General features: G+C 49.7%; 1 protein-coding gene across 1 annotated transcript in view; it reads right to left on the bottom strand.

Moving 5' to 3' along the window:
* Positions 1-14,190, bottom strand: part of HMCN2 (hemicentin 2) — a 143,174-nt gene that overhangs the window by 128,512 nt on the left and 472 nt on the right. The window lies entirely within an intron of this gene.

The raw sequence follows: 14,190 nt of genomic DNA, 5'->3' as shown, positions 1-14,190 counted from the left end.
TGTGTTTTTTTTTGTTTTGTTTTGTTTTGTTTTACAATTTTACCGGATTGAGAAACCCAAAGTGGGGGGGACCCTACGGTGGAGGGGGGGAGGACGCCAGACCTACCATCTAAGGTCTAGCCTTCCACGACCAAGGCTGTTCTAGGAGAGTCTGCGCTCTGGGAGAGAGGAAGATTCTTCTGGAAGATTCGTCCTGATTCCCCCACACCCCTCAGCAATGCTCAGTGACATCCTCTCCTTACATCCCAAGCACTGGGCCAGCACATGAGGAGTGCCAGGGACCGTGTGGCTAACACAGACTTGGAAAATTTCAGGAGCCAGGGAGGCTTCTCCGAGTTCACTGGAAAGCCCTGGAAAGGATTTTCAGGTTGGCCTCTGTGTTAGTTTCCTACTGCTGCTTTAATAAATCACTACAAACTTAGTGTCTTAAAACAACACACATCATTTCTGGAGGTCAGAAGTGCTAAAGTTAAGGTATCAGCAGGGCCGCGTCCCTTCTGGAGGCTCTAAAGGAAAATTTGCTTCCTTGATTTTTCCAGCGTTTAGAGGCCGCCTGCGTTCCCGGGACTGCGGCCCCTCCTACATCTTCAAAGCCCCTCTCTCTCCCGTCTGCTTCTCTGCGGCATCTCCTTCTGTGACCCTGATCTCCTGCCTCCCTCTTACAAGGAGGCTTGTGACTACAATGAGGCCACCTAGATAATCTGGGATAATCTCTCCATGTCAAGATTCCTACCTTAACTACACGTGCGAGGCCTCTTTACTTGCGTCAAATAATGGATGTACAGGTTCTGTGGGTTACAGAAATAACCATCTATCCTGCCTCCCACAGCCTCCATCATCCCGTCTCCAGCAAGAACAGACTTGGGAACAAACAATTTGACCGGGGGTGCCTGGGTGGCTTGGTGGGTTAAGCGTCTGACTTCAGCTCAGGTCACGATCTCGCGGTCCGTGAGTTCGAGCCCCGCGTCGGGCTCTGGGCTGACGGCTCAGAGCCTGGAGCCCGCTTCCGATTCCGGGTCTCCCTCTCTCTCTGTCCTTCCCCCACTCACGCTCTGACCCTCTCTCTCAAAAATAAATAAACATTTTAAAAATTTTTAATAAAAAAAAAATAAAACCAATTTGACCACAAACCTATGTGCCAAACCTAACAAGGTTGAAGATAAAGAGATCCAAAACTCCCATCTTCTTAACGACGGAGAAACTGAAGTCCAGAGAGGAGACGGGAGTCCTTCAAGGTCAGCTGGGAAGATCTGGTGCAAGAATGATGGGATATTCCCCACAGACGGTGACCCCTTCTTCCGTTCTCCACTGCAGGCCTCGAGCCGAGCTCAGTGCCTGGCCCGCGGTAAGCGCTCAACAAACCCGGTTCAAATAAGTAACCGAATAAACACATCAGTGAATTCCAAATTGCTTGAGCAGCCCCAGGTCGGAACAAAGTTTCACTTACCTTTGTAACCCGTGTCCCAGAACAAGGCCAGGCATACGATCAACACACAGCGAACATGTGCTGAATCCCAGACCCTCCCCCTACAACACGCTGGCTGCCCGTCTCCCAGGGAAACAAATACAAAATGAAGCAGGGAACGAATGTGGTTATTTGGGGCACGCAGAGGAGTTGGCCATACTGAGACAGGGTTGGCCAGACGGACGAAAGTGTCCGTGATTGCTCTCAAGACAGAGGGCACGACCCTGGCTGAGATGGAAGGCAAAAGGTTTTGTTTTATTTTCCATATGTGTTTTTGAGAGAAAGAGAGACAGAGTAGGAGCAGGGGAGGAGCAGAGAGAGAGGGAGACACAGAATCCAAAGCAGGCTCCAGGCTCTGAGCTGTCAGCACAGAGCCCCATGCGGGGCTCGAACCCACAGACCGTGAGATCATGACCTGAGCCGAAGTCGGACGCTTAACCAAGGGAGCCACCCAGGCGCCCCAGAAGGCAAGAGTTTTTTAAATCCCTGCCTCAACATCTGAATCAAGAACGCTCTCAGGAGAGCACACACACACACACACGCACGCAAAATCTGGGATTTCTTCCTTTTACTGAAGAGATAATCCCCAAACCGGCTCCGGGCACAGGGTGCCACTGAAGGTCCCAACACCCTACGGCAGCGCTGGCTTCCCAGATGCCAAGAAGGGGCTGGGGGGCTGGAGGTCTCCTTGCCACCTGGTCTCCCCGCCACCCTCCCTTCCGCAGCGGCAGGCAGAAAGAGAGAGGCCTTCTTGTCGTTAATTCACGCTGGCCTCTAGCTTTCATCTGTCATTCCTGGGCCCGGCTGCACCTCATCCATCCTGAAACCCCACCAGGACCGGGTGCTCTCAGCAGGATGACCATTTCAAGACCCATCTTCCAGCGGGACAGACTGAGGTGCCAGGACAGGGCAGGAGAGGGCAAGCCACCTGACACGTCCCCATATGAGTTTACCCACTGGAAGGGGTCTCGCGAGCCTCCCCATCTCCTTCCTTCACCCTGTCCAGGCAGGGCTGGCTCTGGACAAAAAGCTCTCATCACCCCACCTCTTAGCATGCCGGCCTGGCTAGCATGATATTGATAATTTGAGCTCAGTTCTCGTAATAAATATCTCCCTGTAACCACGGAGGATACCAAGACTTAGAGAGGAGACAACGCCCTCAGTGAAGGTCAAACAGCTGGTAAGCGATAGTTAACGTCTGTGCTAGTGTCCTGGGGCCACCGTAAGAGAACACCACAAACTCAGTAGCTTTTAACAACAGAACTATTTCCCTTCTTGCAATTCTTGAGGCCAGCAGTCCACAATCCGGGTGTCGGCAGGGCCGTGCTCTCTCTGAAGGCAACACCAGCAACCCTCGGCGTTCCTTGGCTGGTAAAGCACTCGGGCCTTCCCCCCGTTGTCACAGGGCTTTCTCCCTGTGCTGTCCCTGCGTCTCTCCTTCTTATGAGGGCATCGATCGTGTTGGATAAGGGCCCACTCTACCTCAGTATGACCCCATCCTGACTCATCGCACCTGCAATGATCCTCTGTCCAAATAAGGTCGCATCCTGAGGTTCTAGGAAGGACATGAATTTGGGGGAGGGCACAACGTCCAGACCCACCTGTTCGCCCCCAGCGCCCCCTCTGCCACCAGCTGGGCTGCCTCCGAAAACAAGGGTGACGATGATGATGGGGACAGTTACCACCCTTTTAGTATGTACGAAGCACCAGGTGCCGTTCTCTGCCCTGAGAAGTCAACTGTTTATTATCCCCATTTCACAGATGAGAATTTGGGGCCCGGGGAGGTGAGGTGACCCCCCCACCACCCAAGCAGTAGAGGTGGGATTCAAAGTGGGTCCATCCAGCCCCACATTCAAGGTCTCAACGACTGACCGGCTGCAAAAATCATTAAACCCGTGACCTTGGCTCCTCTCGTGCCGCCCTTGAGCATCTGAGCCCCAGAAGCCTGGCCTGGAACCATCTCTCCTCAGGCGGATTTTTTTCCACCCTGACCAGGGGAGGGTGTGGAGCCCCTGGGACACGGGAGGATCACACCCAGGTGATGCTCCAGCCCATTACCCAGAATCCTGTGCCCCAGTGACGTCGGTCAGGGCTCCAGCCAGGCACTGCCGGTCCGGCCTCCGAACGACCTCATGTCAAGGACTCTTCCTGGGGCCTGCCCCTCCCCCCTCCCCCTTAAAAGCAGGGCGGGAGTCCTGGGGCCAAGTCTGGATTCACGCCCACCCCCTCCTCCAGCTGCAGTGACCCCGGGGTAGGGTCCCACAGTCTGCCACCATCGCGGGCACAATTTCATCCCCTCTCGGGGACACCGTCTTCCCATTTCTACCAGGCAGGGGCTGGGGAAAGTGAAGTCTAGCCTGCTAGGCTCCCCACAATCCCTGAGCCCAGGGCTGGGTGAACGCGACTCCCTTGAAAACGCCCGCAAAGGACAGACATGGTGGGGGCAGGAAACAGCTGGACAAGTGACGCTGTCCAAAGAGCCAATATGGCCCCAGAACCTTCCTCCACCTCCTCCTTGGTGTCCAGGAGTCCAGATCCGCACGGAGGGGCCCTCGCCCCCAACACCCAATGGAGTCGGGCTCTGCCCCAACTGTCTGCATCAGCCAATCCCTGCCATTTTTAAAGAGACATTCACATCCACATTCCTGGCAGCCTCAGAGCCATCATATCCGCTGTCCCCTCAGCCTGCAGTGCTCCTCCCCAGCCCGGACGGGCTCTGCCCGACCCACCCAGCACCTCTCTATCTCGGCTCAACATCATCCATGTATCCCCACCTCTCAGAGCAGCTAAGGCCTCTCTGTATCAGGGACCACACTGTGGTTAACGAACTTGGCCCTTTGCTGTGGGCCCAGCTGGACTAAAGGTGCCACGGCAAGCTGGAGCCCCGCCTGGCCCGTGGTCATCCTTCGAGAATTGCCTATTGAGCGAGTGAAAGGTGGGTCTGTCAGGGATCCCTGGGGACCAGCCTAACGCATCAGCCCAGCCCCTTCAGGCAGCCTCCTGTCCTCAGACCCACCGCGTCCTTATCTTGCCACTTCTCCTTGGGGACGTGCCTAACCCAGCTCACGGCTCGCAGGCAGCTCAGAGCCCCCAGCCTCCAAGGTGAGAAACATGCACGGAGGGGCGGGGGGAGGGCGGCCAGGGGTGGTGGACCGTCCCCTCAGAGCTAGAACCAATCAGATCTATTTTTTCATGAGAGGCTGGTTAACAGCAATGGCACTCCGAGGTGACAGGAGGCTGACACCCCTCCTCCCTGAGGAAAGCTGACGGTGCGCCTGGTGACCCAGAGAAGATGCTGGAACCCACCAACGATCCAACATATGCAAGTTAAGACAGGACACCATTTCACACCCGGCAAATTAGCAAACCAGGGAAGAATGATGTCCCCCGATGCCGGCAAGGTGTGTGGGAAAAACCCAGTCTCATACTGTGCCAGGAGGGCGGGGCAGTACAGCATTTCTGGAGGACAATCTCGTTACCAAAACTGAAAACGCTCACGTGCCTTCACAGAGCAACGGCGTGCCTGGGATCTATCATTCGGATATGTTTACAAACGCGTGAGCGTTTGCGGGAAAGGAGCTGAAAGCCATCTATTTCCCACAATATGGGCGCGGCTGGATAAATCAAGATAGGACCCAGATAAATGAAGATCCCTTCTGTCGCATCTTTTGGAGTCGTTAAAAACAGTGAGGTGGATTTATATTTCCTGACATGGAAAGAGATCGCTGGGGTGTTGCACGGGGGAGAAAAGCAACGTGCAGAACACTATGCATCGTATGATCCCATTTTTCGTGTCATAAAAAAATCAAGTGCATCTATGTGTAGGAGTGAATTACACGCACACGTGGTCTGGAGGGATGCAAAATTATTCAAAGTATTTGTATCCCCTGAGAGCAGTATTATTAGAATATTTCACAAGCGTGTATTAATTTTACAATTTGGGGCCTGTCGGGCTCAGTTAGCAGAGCATGTGACTCTGGATCTCGGGGTTGTTAAGTTCAAGTCCCCCGTTGGATGTAGAGGTGGCCACAAAAAATAAATGAATGATTTTGTTTTTAATTTGCAATTTGGGGAGAAAACTTAATAATTATAGTTATTAACTAAAAGAGCTAAGCCCTGGGGCGCCTGGGTGGCTCAGTCCGTTAATCGGTTAATCAGCTCAGGTCATGATCTCGCAGTTGGTGAGTTCCAGTCCCACATCGGGCTCTGTGCTGACAGTTCAGAGCCCGGAGCCTGCTTCAGATTCTGTGTCTCCCTCTCTCTCTGCTCTTCCCCTGTTCATGCTCTGTCTGCCTCTCACTCTCTCTCTCTCTCAAAAATAAAATTTAAAAATTAAAAAAAAAAAGGAAAGGGTGGAATTTAATATTTATTTACAGGACACTGCAAGATATGAGATTCCACATAGAAATAAGAAATCCAGGGGCGCCTGGGTGGCGCAGTCGGTTAAGCGTCCGACTTCAGCCAGGTCACCATCTCGCGGTCCGTGAGTTCGAGCCCCGCGTCAGGCTCTGGGCTGATGGCTCGGAGCCTGGAGCCTGTTTCCGATTCTGTGTCTCCCTCTCTCTCTGCCCCTCCCCCGTTCATGCTCTGTCTCTCTCTGTCCCAAAAATGAATAAAAAATGTTGAAAAAAAAAATTAAAAAAAAAAAAAAAAAAAAAAAAGAAATCCACTGAGAGGAGAGCTTCATACAGGTTGTACAGTTTGGAATCGTTTGAGCATCTGACTCGTGATCTCAGCTCAGGTTGTTTTTTTTTTTTTTTTTTTAAGTTTTTATTTATTTCGAGAGACAGAGAGGGCAGAGGCAGGGGAGGGGCAGAGAGAGAGAGGAAGAATCCCAAGCAGGATCCGCGGTCAGTGCAGAGCCCGATGTAGGGCTCACACTCACAAACTGTGAGATTGTGACCTGAGCTGAAATCAAGAGTCGGACGCTTAACCGAGGCACCCAGGTGCCCCATCAGCCCAGGTCTTGATTTCAGGGTCGTGAGTTCAAGCCCTGTGTTGGGCTCCACACTGGGCCCGTGGAGCTGACTTAAAAAAAATTAATCTTAAAAATAAATAAATAGAGGGGCGCCCGGGTGGCTCAGTCGGTTGGGCGTCCGACTTCAGCTCAGGTCATGATCTCACAGTCCATGAGTTCAAGCCCCGCATCGGGCTCTGTGCTGACAGCTCGGAGCCTGGAGCCTGCTTCAGATTCTGTGTCTCCCTCTCACTCTGCCCCCTCCCCTGCTCATGCTCTCTCTCTGTCTCAAAAATAAATAAAAACATTTTTAAAAAATTTTTACAATAAATAAATAAATAAATAAATAAATAAATAGAGGCACCTGGGTGGTTCAGTCCATGGGGTATGCAACTCTTGAACTTGGGGTTGTGAGTTTGAGCCCTGGGCCATGTGTAGAGCTTACTTTAAAAAAAAAAAAAAAGACAAGGGGCACCCGGGTGGCTCACTCGGTTAAGAGTTCGACTTCAGCTCGGGTCGTGATCTCGCGGTTCATGAGTTCGAGCCCCGCCTCGGGCTCTGTGCGGACAGCTCGGAGCCTGGAGCCTGCTTTGGAGTCTGTGTCTCCCTCTCACTCTGCCCCTCCCCTGCTCACGCTCTGTCTCTGTCTCTCTCTCTCTCTCTCTCTCAAAAATAAACATTAAAGTTGCTTTTAAATAAACAAAAGAGCTAAGCCCTGATGCCAACACTTGACAGAGGGCACAAAGAAAGAATGTCACTTACTGATCTGAGCTGAAACAGAATGCAAAACTCCCCAATGAGACACTGGCAAATGGAATCCAGCTGTATACGAAAGAATAATCCACAACTGAGCAGGGCTTCTGGAAGGAACGTGGAAGTAGTTAGAGACGAAGGAATCATATCAATAGGTCAACAGGAAAAAGAGCTTACGAATACCTCAAACAGCCAGAGAGTCACTGGCTAAAATTCAGCGCCCATCCCTGTTCGGGGTTTTGTGTTTTGGGGTGGGTTTTTTTGTTTTGTTTTTTACCCTTAGTAAATTAGGAATGAAAGCATCGTCCTCGTTCACCTGATGAGGAAAACCTCAAACCGAGAGCCAACATCACATCGCAGTGCACAATCAGAGGCAAGGCGAGAATGACCACGGCCGTTGTTTGTGTATTTAGCATTGTTCTGAAAGTTCTGGGGGCGCCTGGGTGGCTCAGTTCGTTAAGCGTCCGACTTCGGCCCACGTCATGATCTCACGGTTCGTGGGTTCGAGCCCTGTATCAGGCTCTGTGCTGACAGCTCCGAGCCTGGAGCCTGCTTCAGATTCTGTGTCTTCCCCTCTCTCTGCCCCTCTCTTTGCCCCTCCCCTGCTCGTACTCTGTTTCTCTCTCTCTCTCTCTCTCTCTCTCTCTCTCTCTCTCTCAAAAATAAACATAAAAATTTTTTTGAAAGTTTTTGGCTGAGAAAGAACAAAAGGCATTTCAAATCAGTGAAATATTTGATTGGAAAAGCAAGACAATATTATAATTTCGATAGGCAATGGAAACTTGAGCCATTACCCAAAAAGTTAGAACTAGTTAAAAAAAATAATAGAACAACTTCAGCAAGAACGTTGGAAACAGAATAAATATATGAAAATGAATTGCTTTCCAACATACCAGCAATACTCATTTGCAAAAAATGTAATGGAAAAAAAATTCCTAGTCAAAATAGTAACAAAAAACAAAATACTTAGAAATGATCTTTAAAAGAAATGGGTGGAACGTATAAGGGAGAAAAAAAAACTATAACTCCTTACGAAAGGAAATAAATATGTGAACAAAGGAAGAGGCACGCATCCTAGATGGAAACAACCGAACTTTTTAATGACGATTTTAATTTAATGATAATTTTCCCCAAATCAAGATTTCACACAATTCCAAAGAAAATCACAACAGGAATTTTTTTTTTTTTTTGGAAGTGGACTCAGTTCTTCTGTTTTGCCATCTGAAAGAATAAATGTTCGGGGCACCCGGGTGGCTCAGTTGGTTACGCGACCGACTTCAGCCTAGATCATGATCTCTCACGGTTCCTGAGGTCGAGCCCCACGTCGGGCTCTGTGCTGACAGCTCGGAGCCTGGAGCCTGCTTCGGATTCTGTGTCTCCCTGTCTCTCGGCTCCTCCCCTGTTCATGCTCTGTCTCTCTCTCTCTCTCTCTCTCTCTCTCTCTCAAAAATAAATCAACACTAAAAAAAAAATGTAACGGAATAAATGTTCAAGGAAAAGGAAGCAGATGAATAAAAAGATTACAGATCAGGGACTGACCTAAGTCGCTCTGGAAATAAGTCTGTAAGACCAAAGGCCAAAGAACTGTCCTCTGGTTAACAGGGTTGTCTCCCATGGGGTGCAAAGTAACAACACTCCCACCACTTCTACGTACAGTGGAACTGAACAGTTCCATAAATAGTTCCATAACAGTTAAATAAACGCAAGGTGGCTGCAGGGGGGGGGGGGCCAGGTTTGTCCCTGTGGGGGTCAGGGCTCATAGATCGGCAAGGGGAGAAGGCTGGAATGATCCACGTGGTAACAAAATCAGAGTTGGAGGCATCGGTACGAAGTCACGCACGGCTCCGTGTAGACACAGGTAAACACTCACAGCTACAGGTATACACGCAGGTTACTATACAGTGCCTATTTCTTTGCTCTGTCAGCTAATGATCTAGAAACAGTGACACCCCAGCACCCCTAGCACCCAGATCCTATTTTCTGACACCATTTTTCAATAAAAGGAGCCAGGGACTCTTGGATGCATTGTTACATCCAGGATGGGGGCAGGAAATACAGAAGACGGGTCTTGAACGTCTGTAGTGCCAGAAAGTAAGAATAGTGCTTATACACACACACACACACACACACACACACACACACACACTTGCACACACACCCAAGAGCCAACAGAAGAGCTTCCAATGACCAAAGCTGGAAAAACAGAGCTACAAAAATAAAGCAGCACTGGATTAGAACCCGGTGTCCGAAATAACTACATGATACATGTGAGCTATGTAAAGGACTGGATGAGTGAATAAATGGGGAAGAAGGGACAAGGCTCTGATCCAGAAGAATTCCAAATAATTTATGCAGATTCTCCCCCCCTAATAAGGTGGCGCACAACGTCCCATTTCTTCAGTGGGGGTCGCACCTAGGGACTTGTCTTCCAAAGAGGACGGTACGGAAAGGGAGAAAGAAAAGAGTCACTTCGCAGCAGAGACAACGGACGCCTCAGCCGTGTGACCGAGGTCAACATCGACAGTGATACGTCGTATCGACGGCGTGCACCCGTGGCCGGACGCGACCAGAATGGCATTGCACGTGTGCTCTCCCTCCCACCACCCGCTCTAACCGGAGAAAAACACCAAACAAACCGTGACTGAGGGACAAAACGTCCGAGTGATCCTCATCAAAACCGTCAAGGTCATCAAAAACAAAGCCTGGGAGACTCTCACAGCCAAAGGAGCCTAAGGGGACATGGCAACTGAATATATAACGTGGGATCCTGGATGGGATTCAGAAAAAGGACATGAAGGGAAAACTGAGGAAATGTGAATAAAGAATGCACTTTGGTTAATAACAACACATCAGTCGGGGCGCCTGGGTGGCTCAGTTCGTGAGTTCGAGCCCCGTGTCGGGCTCTGTGCTGACAGCTCAGAGCCCGGAGCCTGTTTCGGTTTCTGTGTCTCCCCCTCTCTCTCTGCCCCTCCCCCAATCATGCTCTGTCTCTCTCTCTCTCTCTCTCAAAAATATATATTTTTTAAAAAATTAAAATAATAATACATCAATCTTGGTTGGTCGATTGTGATAAATGTACCGCAGTAACGTAAGATATTATAATAGGAGGAACAAGGAGTTGGGCATACGGGAACTTCTGTACTATCTTCGTAAGAATTCTGTAAATCTGAAATAAAACTGTGCTAAAAATAATAAAATAAAACGAAACTATATTAAAATTAAGTTTAATTTAAAAAATTAAGATTTTTTTTTTACTTTTTTAAATTATCTCTACACCCACTGTAGGGCTCAAACTCTCAACCCCAAGATCAAGAATCACATGCTCCATGGACTGAGCCCAGCCAGGTGCCCCTGAAATTTCTTTTAACCATCAACGGATGAATGGATAAAGACGATTCTACATCATGGAATATTATCCGGCCATGAGAAAGGAAATTCTGCCATTTGCCATAGCACGGATGGGCCTTGAGGGCATTATGCTAACTGAACTAAGTCAGACCAGGAAAGATAAATGCTGTATGATCTCCCTGACATGTGGGATCTGAAAAAGCCAAACTCCGCAACAGAGAGTAGAGGGGCACCTGGGTGTCTCAGTCGGTTAAGCGTCCGACTTCAGCTCAGGTCATGATCTCGCGGTTTGTGAGTTCTAGCCCCACATCAGGCTCGCGGCTGTCAGCGTGGAGCCTGCTTCAGACTCTCTCTCCTTCTCTGCCCCTCCCCTGCTCACGCCCGCTCACTCTCTCTTTCTCCCCCCTCTGAAAAATAAATAAATAAGCATTAGGGGCGCCTGGGTGGCGCAGTCGGTTAAGCGTCCGACTTCAGCCAGGTCACGATCTCACGGTCCGTGAGTTCGAGCCCCACGTCAGGCTCTGGGCTGATGGCTCGGAGCCTGGAGCCTGCTTCCGATTCTGTGTCTCCCTCTCTCTCTGACCCTTCCCCGTTCATGCTCTGTCTCTCTCTGTCCCAAAAATAAATTTAAAAAGTTAAAAAAAAAATTGTTAAAAAAAAAAAAACAAAAAAGAAGAAGAAGGTAAATGAGTTCTGGAGTTCTAACGTACAGCATGGTGATTATGGCTAATACCGTATCATATACTTGAATGTGGCCAAAGAGCAGATGTTAAATGTTCTCACCACAAAAAAGAAATGGCAATTACGGACGCGACCGTAGGTGTTCGCTATCGCTATGGTGGTAATCGTTTTGCAATATACACACGCATCAAATCAACAGGTCGCATTGCCTGATGCTAACCCAACATATGCGTCCCTTGGATCTCAGTAAAGCAGGGGGAAAAAAAGGGTTTTTCTTTTTAATGTTTATTTACTTTTGAGAGAGGGAGAGAGACAGACAGAGCATGGGGGGTGGGGGGACAGAGAGAGAGGGAGACACAGAACCCGAAGCAGGCTCCAGACTCTGACCCGTCAGCACAGAGCCTGATGTGGGGCTCGAACCCACGAACCGTGAGATCATGACCTCAGCGGAAGTCGGACACTCAACCCACTGAGCCACCCAGGCGCCCCGTTTTTTTTTTTTTTAACAAAATGTTTATTTATTTTTGAGAGGCGGGGGAGGGCTAGAGGACCTGAAGCGGGCTCCAGGCTGACAGCAGAGAGCCCGATGCGGGGGTTCGAACTCACAAACCGTGAGATCATGACCTGAGCTGAAATCCGATGCTTAACTGACTGAGCCACCCAGGCGCCCCCAGATAAATTCTTAAGAGATAAAGTCATGAGAGACAAGGACAGGATCCAAATAAATGGGGGGAGGGGAGGGAGAAGAAGATTGTTTGATAGAATGTACCTGAACAATTATCCCATTCTAGGAATTACGGTAGATGACTTTTACACCAACTTTTTAAAAAATTCCAGATTAAAGATTTAAATATAAGGAGAAAACCAATGAAAAGCAATCTAGAACATGTACCTAGGGGCGCCTGGGTGGCTCAGTCGGTTAAGCATCCGACTTCGGCTCAGGTCACGATCTCGCGGTCTGTGAGTTCCAGCCCCGCGTCGGGCTCTGGGCTGATGGCTCAGAGCCTGGAGCCTGCTTCCGATTCTGTGTCTCCCTCTCTCTCTGCCCCTCCCCCGTTCATGCTCTGTCTCTCTCTGTCTCAAAAATAAATAAACTTAAAAAAAAAAAAATTAAAAAAAAAAGAACATGTCCCTAACTGACTTTGTGACAGAAAAGAAAATTTTTTTCTAACCACGTAGGTAAAGAAACTACAAAGAGCAAAAGTCAATCGATTTTGCGACATACGTGTTTAAAACTCAGAACACCAGGAATCACAAATATTAAAAGGCAAACAATCAGGAAATATACTAACCGCTTAACAAAAAAACAGTTAATACTGTCAATATAAAGTCCTCACAGTGACTGATAGGGAAACCAAAATCTCGTGAACCCTTAAAAATGTAGTGAAGTTCACTAGAAATTAAAATAAGGAGATATTTTCCATCTTTTGAATTAGGGGGGAAAAAAAACGGTTTAATCTTAATTCCCAGCGTTGGGGGGGTAGTTGCTCTGAAACTGGCCCCTCAAAGCCTCCTGGTGCAAGTTTCAACTCCTGACACATTTTGGAAAACAATCTGAAGAGCTGCCCACCCATTCGGTGTGTTAAAAACGGCCTAGGAATTCTGCTTCCAGAAACCGAATCCTGCAAAAAAAAAGCCGATCAGAGACAGACAGACTTATTTGCACACGGGGGTGTTTTTGGCAACACGTTAATAATGAAAACCTGAAAACGAGCTGAATTTTCAGCCAAGATGAAACCGTTACCAAAACGCTAAGTTTCTAGGATGGGAACACAGCACTTTCTTTCATTTAAAAACTTTTTAAGAAGGGGGCGCCTGGGTGGCTCTGTCGGTTAAGCGTCTGACTTCTGCTCAGGTCCTGATCTTGTGGTTCGTGGGTTCGAGCCCTGATTCGGGCTCAGTGCTGGTGGTGTGGAGCCTGCTTGGGATTCTCTCTCTCTGTCTCTCTCTCTCTCTCTCTGTCTGCTCCTCCCCCCACTCTCTCAAAATAAATAAATAAACTTAAAAAAAAGAAAAAAACTTTAAGAATATTTCAAAGCACAGGTCCTGGTTTCTCTCCAAACACTTGTAGTCCAGAACCACTGATATTCGCCCTACAAAGACTGGCCCTCTGGGTTTAGGATGGGGGGGGGGGAGGGTGGTCTCCTTTAAGAAGACCCTCTATGTATGGGGGCCTTGGGGGCCCGAACAGTCAGCTAAAAGCCCTGTTTCTGAAGCTTCTCTTCCACCAGAGAGAATTCCACTGGCCGATTCAAAAGACAGCTGAACGTAAACCACCGTCTAATCCCTGCTCAGAAACCCTCGGTGGCCGCTCGCAGCCCATACAAGGAAATCTAAGTGCTCCAAACCCCCCAGTGCTCAAGTCAGAGCCGGGACCAGTCTTGCCTTTCCCACCTTCCCATTTCACTCCTACGCTCCCAGCTGCCACACACACCTGCCCGGACATGTCAGCCACCACGCAGCCCCCCTCCACGTACTCAGGGAGACCGCCACCCCCGCTGCATGGCCAGCACCCAGCAAGGGCCAGGCACGTGGTCAAAAGCAGATAAACGCTCATGCGTATCCAAGCCCTGCTCCAACGCTGCTTCCGCAGAGAGCCTTTGGTCGGGGCCCTTCCTTGCTGACCGACCCATCGTCGGGAGCTGGTACGGGAGCCAGGTGATACTTTCCACTCTCCACCTGGCCTGTCCCCAGCAGGATGCCTGCCCCCTTCACGCTGGGGGCCTCACAAAGGCTGTGCACACAGAAGGGGCTCAGTAAACGCTGGGGTGCCCAGACCTGGGGGTGTCTGTAGGGAGGGTGGTTTGGGGGAACGGGGCGGGGTATTGGGGTTTTCGTTTCATAGAGGACTCAGTGAAGGTCGGAGAGTTGCACGCACACCTGCTCAGCTTTCCAGGGAAGGGAGGAAAGGCTGGGGGGTGGTAATCATTTGGCAGCTTCCAGAAGCCTGCAGCTACGGGGGGGGGGGGGGGGGGGGGGGGGGGGG

Source organism: Panthera uncia, chromosome D4, assembly GCF_023721935.1.
Source record: "Panthera uncia isolate 11264 chromosome D4, Puncia_PCG_1.0, whole genome shotgun sequence".
NCBI classification, from domain to species: domain Eukaryota; kingdom Metazoa; phylum Chordata; class Mammalia; order Carnivora; family Felidae; genus Panthera; species Panthera uncia.
The sequence above is the reverse complement of the archived record's forward strand: the minus strand, read 5'-3'. Positions and strand labels throughout refer to the sequence as shown.